This window comes from Colobus angolensis, unplaced genomic scaffold, assembly GCF_000951035.1.
Source record: "Colobus angolensis palliatus isolate OR3802 unplaced genomic scaffold, Cang.pa_1.0 Scaffold470, whole genome shotgun sequence".
Taxonomy (NCBI): domain Eukaryota; kingdom Metazoa; phylum Chordata; class Mammalia; order Primates; family Cercopithecidae; genus Colobus; species Colobus angolensis.
In genome coordinates, this window is record NW_012118155.1 from 1,449,782 (window position 1) to 1,457,663 (window position 7,882).

Consider the following 7,882-nt stretch of genomic DNA (forward strand, 5'->3'; position numbering starts at 1 on the left):
TCGTCTCCCAGCGTCGGCCCGCGGCGGAGTTCGCCTGCGATCGCCGCTCCCTCTCCCTCGCCTGCCTCTGGCCTCTCCCAGCTGCAGAGGCGAGGGCTCGCCGCTCCCTCTCCTTTCTCTCTGGCTGCCGCCTCACTCTTCCTTTCCTTCAACTCCCCAGTTTTGGGGACGGGGCGGCTGGAGGTTGAGGAAGTGCGCCCAGGGCCGCCGCCCCGACCGCGGTGGCTCCGTCTCCCGCGCCCTGCACGCCCACCCAGCCGGCGGGTGGAGGGGCTGCCGCGAGCACCGCGGCGCAAGGCACCCGGGCGCGGAACCGCGAGCTTTTCCTGAGGGGCTGTCACGCCCGAGGACTCCGGCCCCGCCAGCCTGGCGGCCCTGCGTTTGCCTCTTACTGGGTTTAAATCGCCCGGCAGGGGTATGGAAGGAACACCGCTCCCCCCACTCCCCAGCTCCCCCTCCCACCCTTCCTTTCGAGGTTGTTTTTTCCTTTTAGCTGAGACAAACGCTTAGACCTTTCATTCATAGACCTGAGACAGTGACTCATGTGACTTGTGTCTTTACTAAGTGTATTATGTGATGCCTGTTCCATAGCTCCTCAGTGGCTCGGAAAGGTAGGGTAGGGCCCAGGATTGGGCTATGTAAACACCAGATGTTCAGCCGGCGTGTTTTTGACCTCGGCCTGAGGGGTTTATTTTAGGATGCTAAACGAGTAGTGATGGTGGCCAACCATGTTACCTGACTTGGGAATCGAAAGCTATTTTTTTTATGTCAGTAATTGAGGCTGTTTACATAGTTAAATAAAGGGTAAAGGGAGGGCAACAAGAGGGGCTTTCTAGAAAACAGTCTGCATATTCTTTAATGAATTAGAGTTGTGATTTCATCTTGGTGAAGCTTCCTCATTCCAGCACTGCGCCTTTGTGCACATGCAGGACCTGGGTTTTCGGAGCGATGTTTTGAATCGTAGTTTGTGTGGCCGGGGAGAACCCCTTAGAATACTTGGGCAGGTAAATTCCAGGTTATCTCAGGGGATCATTTCTACTGCGACTTTTGAACCACTGAGGGCAGTATTGGTCATATGTTATCCTGCTTAGAAATTGAATTTTTCTGAGTATTTGCTTACATTGCACCGTACAAAATTTATGTGCTGGATTGCGTGTTTTAAGACGAGTTCTGGAAAATACTCAAAATACCGTGTTGCTAAGTTAGTTTGGATAAATCGAAACACTTTGCTCTCAAAGCAACTACAGTCTAACAATTTAATGTGTCTGTGTATTCAAGTTTTAAGTTTTTTTTTTTTCTCTTAACTAAAGCACTGAAGCTCGATTGACAGCATAGATCTCTATCTAAATATCACATGTTCTGGAAAATTTTAATTATCAGATTAACTGTTCTGCCGTGTCATCAGCCAAAATTATCTGAGGAGGACTCTGTGTGTGTGTGTGTGTTTGCGTGTGTGGGGGGTGTTTTGCTTAAGTTTTTTCATCTCACATTTTGGGACAAAAAGCTTCATAACTTTTTTCAAAAGTTTCTTGTGCTTTTTCAAAATAGAGTACGTTGCTATTAAAATCGTAAAAAAGGTGATAAAAAATGATAGCATATCGTAATAATAGCATCATGGGGGAAATAACAAGAAAGTAAAGGAATATTAATATTGTATGATTGTGCATATAAAGTTTTAAAGACATTCCTGTCAGTTTTAAATAATTAAAAATGAAACACCTATAAATGTAAAAGAGTGTTTTTATTTAAGGTTAAAACTTTTAACTAAATTGGTTATAGCATTAAGGAGATGTCACTAAATACAAATATTGTACTTAAACTGAAAAATGGCTTCATGAAAGCGTAAATTGTCATGGGCCTTAATATATTTAAAAGGGAGACTGTGAAAGTGCAGTGGCTTTACTTGCTCTGTGCATGGAACAGCCTTTCTGATAGCAGAGCTTCCTTCCCAAATCGGTATCCCCTTAAAAACTAAAACAAAAAAAACCTCTAAACTTCTAAATGATATATAACATAAAATAGATTGTAATAACTTTTTCTCTAAACCAGTTTACTTTGTGTGCCGCTTCTTCTAAGTGCCCTTTACTAAATAAAGATTTTTAAACAGTTATGATTACCATTTAAAGGACACTTGCTCTGTTGATCTGTTTATTTGAAGAGAGGTAATTTAATCCCATTTGATCTCTTGAGCAGGTACAATAACATTAAAAGGGTCAGTTCTCTATTTTATTATTTTACATCTTGAATTCCAAGACAGGAGTGATTCTTTAAATGAAGTGTGTTTCTTAAGCATTATAAAATATTTCGTCTGCAGTGAAAATATTTACAATCTTAAAAATTATTCAACTTTAGAAGTATATGTCTTAGAATGTCATGGTTTACATTTTATTAGCACAGTTATCAAATAGTTTTTCTTAAGTTTTACTTACCTTGAGCTATATTAACAGTGCCATAGACAGAGTGGTATTACTATCCCTAAGAAATGGTATTCTAATCTGAAGTCAGTTGGCAGGTGACAGACTCATTGACAAAACCAACATTTGCTGAGTCCTTTCACTATATCATGCTGCGTCTAATCTCCAGCCTGTTTTTTAATAGAACTGAAGAAATTAGGGCCCAAGGAGGCTTAATTACTGAAGATCTCCATTTCCCATATTTGCAGTAATATCTTTATTTAATTTCCTTTACATCATAAGCAGTGGTTTTCAATCCTGGCTACACATTAGAATAATCTAGGGAGCTTTCTAAAAGTACTCTGGTCTTATCCCCAGAGATTCTGATTCAGTTGGCCTGAGATGGATCCCAGTTATCTGTGTTTTTGTTTGTTTTGAAGTTCACTAGGAAATGCTAATAGAAAAGAATGTAAAACCCTGGCTGTCAAGGACCTGTATGATTTGGTCCTTGCTTCTTTGTCTAGGTTTATTTCTCCTCCCTACTCCTGCAGCTCCCTTGGTCTTTTCACACTCTCCTGTGCAAATACAGTCTGTACTTTCTGAGACATTTGAACACTCCATTCTCCTTCCTTGACTGGTTGACTCCTATTGATCTTTCACATCACCTCCTTTGAAAAGTCTAGTCTGGGTTAGGTATCCCTGCTTCCTGTTCCCATAGCATCTTGTACTCCCACTGTCATAGCATTAACCTCACTGCATTGTAATTGCCTATTTATTTGTCCATATCCTCTGTCAGGCTGTAAATTCCATGAGGATAGGGACTCCTATCTTATATAATGTACAGTTGTGTTTTTATTGCCAAGCATAGTAGCCTATAAATTATAGCACTTGACTGAACAAATAAATATAGTAGAGACAGAATTCTTTAAAACATGTAGTGATTCGTAAGCACCAGTTTTTATGCTTGCCAATTTCATTTAATATTTTTGGTCACTAAAAATGTACAGCCCTGAAATTGCCACACATATGAATTTCATTTGGGGACAGTTGAAATGTTATAAAATATATAGAGTGGCATTCCACCTCAGACATGTACACACAAAAAAAAATGAAGATTATTATCATATATGGTACTGCACTGGAAATCTGGAGACTTGAATTCTTCCCCTGTTTCACCACAGACATTTGGGCACATCTCAATCTCTTTGGGTGTCATGTATAATATAGAGGGATTGTACTAGATACTCTACGTGGTTCTCACTGATCTAGCCTTAAAATTCTGTGAGTATCAACAGTATTGGCTTTGGAATCTGAGGCACCATGATTCAAAACCTAGTTCTTCAACTTACTGGCAGGATTACTTTGGACAGATTTTCTTATCTGTAATGGGGTAATTACTATTCAATAGAGTTGTTGAATTAAATGAGATAATGTAGATCCAAGAGAGTTCTTGACCTGGATCAGGTGGTTAATAAATGTTCATTTCCTTTCTCCTTAGGAGGTGTTAGATCTCATGAGTGGGCTTATCTGAGATAAGAGAAGGACACAGTTTACGTAATAAATCCTATTTTCCACTTTGCTGACTGTTCAGGTGTGATTAGGGACCAAAAAACGCTGTGACGTTTGGTTTCAGTCTCTCAGACAGAACCCCATTCCACTGTCAAACACCCAGGTGTTAGTCAACCTGCTTGGGAAATAATTATGCCTGGAAGTTTCAGCCAAGAGAGGATAGCAAGTGCCAAGCTATTCATATATATATATATATATGATAATATGGGGGAGGGTAGAGTCTAAACTGATGAACTTACACTGTGTCCAAAGATAAGTAAAATCACACGTCATCATTCTAAAAAATGGGAACAAATTAAAATTAAGGATGATTTATAAAAGAAAATCCAAAGATTTTGGTGAAATCTCTGTTCACCAAACCTTAAAATTCAGGAATCATTATGTAGTAATTTTGAGGTAATACAAGAAATATAGGAAAATTTGATCTTCTGGTCAGGACTAATTCCAGAAGATAGGCACAAATAATGTTTTCAATGTCAGATTAGAAGTTACAGATATCAGCAGACTGAAGTTGTTGATACTTTTCTCTACTTGGGAACCATATTTTAAAATTTAATATAGTGTTATGTATATCACTTTTATTTATTTGGTAATATTGAAAGTAAACTTACACAGAATGTAATACAGGTTGGACATCCCTAATCTGAAAATCTGAAATTTTATATGCTCCAAAATCTGAAACTTCTTGAGTGCCAACATGTGACCATAAGTGGAAAATTCTACACCTGACACCTTTGCTTTCTGGTGGTCCAAGGTACACAAACTTTGTTTCATGCATACAGTTATTTAAAATATTGTATTAAATTACCTTCAGCCTGTGTGTATAAGGTGTATGTGAAACATAAATGAATTTTGTGTTTAGACGTGGGTCCCCAATAGATCTCATTATGTATATGCAGATATTCCAAAATCTGAAATCTGAAACATTTCTGGTCTCCAGAGTTTCAGATAAGGGATACTCATCCTATAACATTTGCTCTGCAGAAGTTTCTTGTTACCAGTCTTATTTTTGTATGAATCAAATTTGCTTGCCTGAGTTTTCCTTTAAGTTTATGTGTAAGTGAATTTTGTAAGTAACTTATTTGGAAGAAATACTGTAATAAAAATTAAAAACTGTGGATGGGGAAACTGACATGTTAGGATATAAAAGAGAAATATGAAGCAATATATAGTTAAAGTCTGAGGATTCAGCTTCAAGGCTAGAGATTTCCATCATTCAAAAAGATTACTCAGCTATTGGATATACTACTAATATTTTATCACTATATACCTTATTCACATTTAATTCTTTATTATTTGAATCAGTTGATTCTGGTTAAGGACTTTTTAGGTGTTCTTTCTTTCCCTCTCTACCTATACAGTTCAGGGAGTTTTAAGTTAAAATACTCCTATAAAAAGTTAATAAGTTTAATAAAAGTAGTGGCTTAGAGCTATCTTTTTCTTCAAATAATTCTTAAAGTGAAGCTGTTTCTAATATGTATTAGAGAGCTCTGGTTTAGATGCCTAAAACAGGAGTCCCCAGCCCCCTGGCCAGTAGACCCAGTACCTGTCCCTGGCCTGTTAGGAACCAGGCTGCACAGCTGGAGGTGAGCAATGGGACCAGCATTACCGCCTGAGCTCTGCCTCCTGTCGGAGCAGCAGCAGCATTAGATTCCCATAGGAGTGTGAACCCTATTGTGAACTGCACATGCAAGGGATCTAGGTTGCCCGCTCCTAATGAGAATCTAATGCCTGATGATCTGAGGTGGAACAGTTTCATTCCCAAACCATCATCCCCACACTTCCCCAATCCCTGGAAAAATTACCTTCTACGAAACTGATCCCTGATGCCAAAGAAGCTGAGGACCGCTGGCCTAAGGGACTAAATTCCCCTTCAGACTGCTACTTTGTATATGTATATGGTGGGGGGCAGATTGTAACACATTTTTGTGTGTTTTTCTGTATTGATACAGTAGGAATTGTAATGTGTTGTTTACTAAGTAACATAATGAGATAATTTAAATAATCACAAGTTGCATAAAACTAGGAAAAAATGTATACATACTAATTATTATTTAAAATTTATATTTAACAGAAGCATAATGTTTCATATTTGGCCTGACAATTCTTATGTATCACTTTGGTAGTTAGCTTGATAATTTAAATTTTACTCATTTATAAGAGGTTGTGTTTTAGCACCTTTTGTGTATTATTGTGATTGTTACCTAGGGGTCTGTATAATGGCCAGCATTGCCATTTGAAATAAATGAGGGATTTTTAAAATCTGTAAGAATTCTTACGGACTATGCCTGTCAGGTACACTTCAGATTTTAAGTATTTGTGTAGTAGACGCCAAGGAAATCAGTGTTGTGATGTGAAAAAAAAAACTGCATAGGGATAGAATCATTTTGCTCTAATCATAACTCTCCTAACTCACCAGGAGTTAGCAAGGCTCAATGAACAAATATGTGTTATAAGTACAACAAAAAGATAAGGCACTATTTTGAAGAGGATTTTAGGCATATGTTTTTGAACAGGGGGAGACCATGTTGTATTCATTATTGCATCCTTAGCACATAGCGTAGTGCCCCAGTGTAGGTGATCAGTAAACACTGATCTTTGTGAAACAGAATCATATTTAGAAATAAAAGTACTTTCTTATATTTCTATCAGGAGCCATATGCTTTATCTGAAAAGCAGGTATATTGCTGTGTGCCAGTCTTAGCTGATCATTTATTGAGCACAGATTTGGCCCTTTGTATTTGTGGGTTTTGCCTCTATGGGTTCCACTTACCACGGATTGAAAATATTAGGAAAAAAAGGATAGTTATTTCTGTACTAAACATATACAGATTTTTTTGGTCATTATTTCCTAAACAAAACAGTACAACAACTATTTATATAACATTTACATTGTATTAGGTATTATAAGTAATCTAGAGATGATTTAAAATACACAGGAGTAGGTTATATGCAACAACTACCCTGTTTTATATAAAGGACTTGAATATCTATGGATTTTGGTATCCACAGGGGTCCTAGACCCGATCTCCAATTTCCCATAGATACCAAGGGAAAACTGTATATAAGAAACACTTTTCTATAAGTTATTAACTAGTTGCCTATTTCTATTGATATTTGGAGACATTTTGGCAAAGATTGTTAGGTTACAGAGAGGCTGTGTGCTGTGGTGAAAAAAAAATTTGATCACGAATGAGAAAACACGGTTTCTCCATTCATCTATTAACTAGCTGTTTGGCCTAAGATCTTGGCCTTGCAGAGCCTGTTTCTTCACCTGCAAAATTTCTAAGGTTCTTTACAACTCCCAAATGCTGAGATTCCTAGTATGTTAAAGTCTATTTTTTATTTCAGGGAAGAGTAAGTAAATCACTCCCTAGAGGAAGACAGTCTATCTCAGTTTGTTGTGTTTTCAGAAGCTAAGATCATTTTGTCTGCCTGTTTATAAATTTGCACATATTTTAAAGGCCCTTGTGTGAAATTCTGTGGCAGAGAAAAGCTGCTATTGGAAAAGAATGGAGTGGAAGGATTTTTCCCCCCTTTCTTGAAACCATTAGTAACTTTGGAGAATAAATTTCTACAGGTGTGGTCATTTTGGTTACTGGCACTGAGAGCAATTAAATGACTGCCAGACATTGAGAGTAGGTCATCTACTGCACACCAGTTGCCAGGGTTATAAAGGCCAGCAGACTTGTCACAGCACCCTTAATAGCCCCTGGTCAGCATCCTTACTTGTTAAAGACTTCTAGGAAAGTATGTTCCGTAATTTCCCTTGGTAACTCATCCCTCTAGATGGTTTTCAGAAAGTGCATTCTAATCTTAGAAACGTAAGTCTGGCCGGGCGCGGTGGCTCAAGCCTGTAATCCCAGCACTTTGGGAGGCCGAGACGGGCGGATCACGAGGTCAGGAGATCGAGACCATCC

At 38.3% G+C, this 7,882-nt stretch overlaps 1 protein-coding gene across 1 annotated transcript in view; it reads left to right on the top strand.

Moving 5' to 3' along the window:
- Positions 1 to 809: 809 nt before the first annotated feature.
- PIK3CA (phosphatidylinositol-4,5-bisphosphate 3-kinase, catalytic subunit alpha) overlaps positions 810 to 7,882 on the top strand; it is a 94,553-nt gene continuing 87,480 nt past the window's right edge. Inside the window, exon 1 of the mRNA XM_011958660.1 lies at positions 810 to 1,000. The gene's annotated coding sequence lies outside the window, so the exon portion shown is untranslated. The remainder of the gene's footprint in view (positions 1,001 to 7,882) is intronic.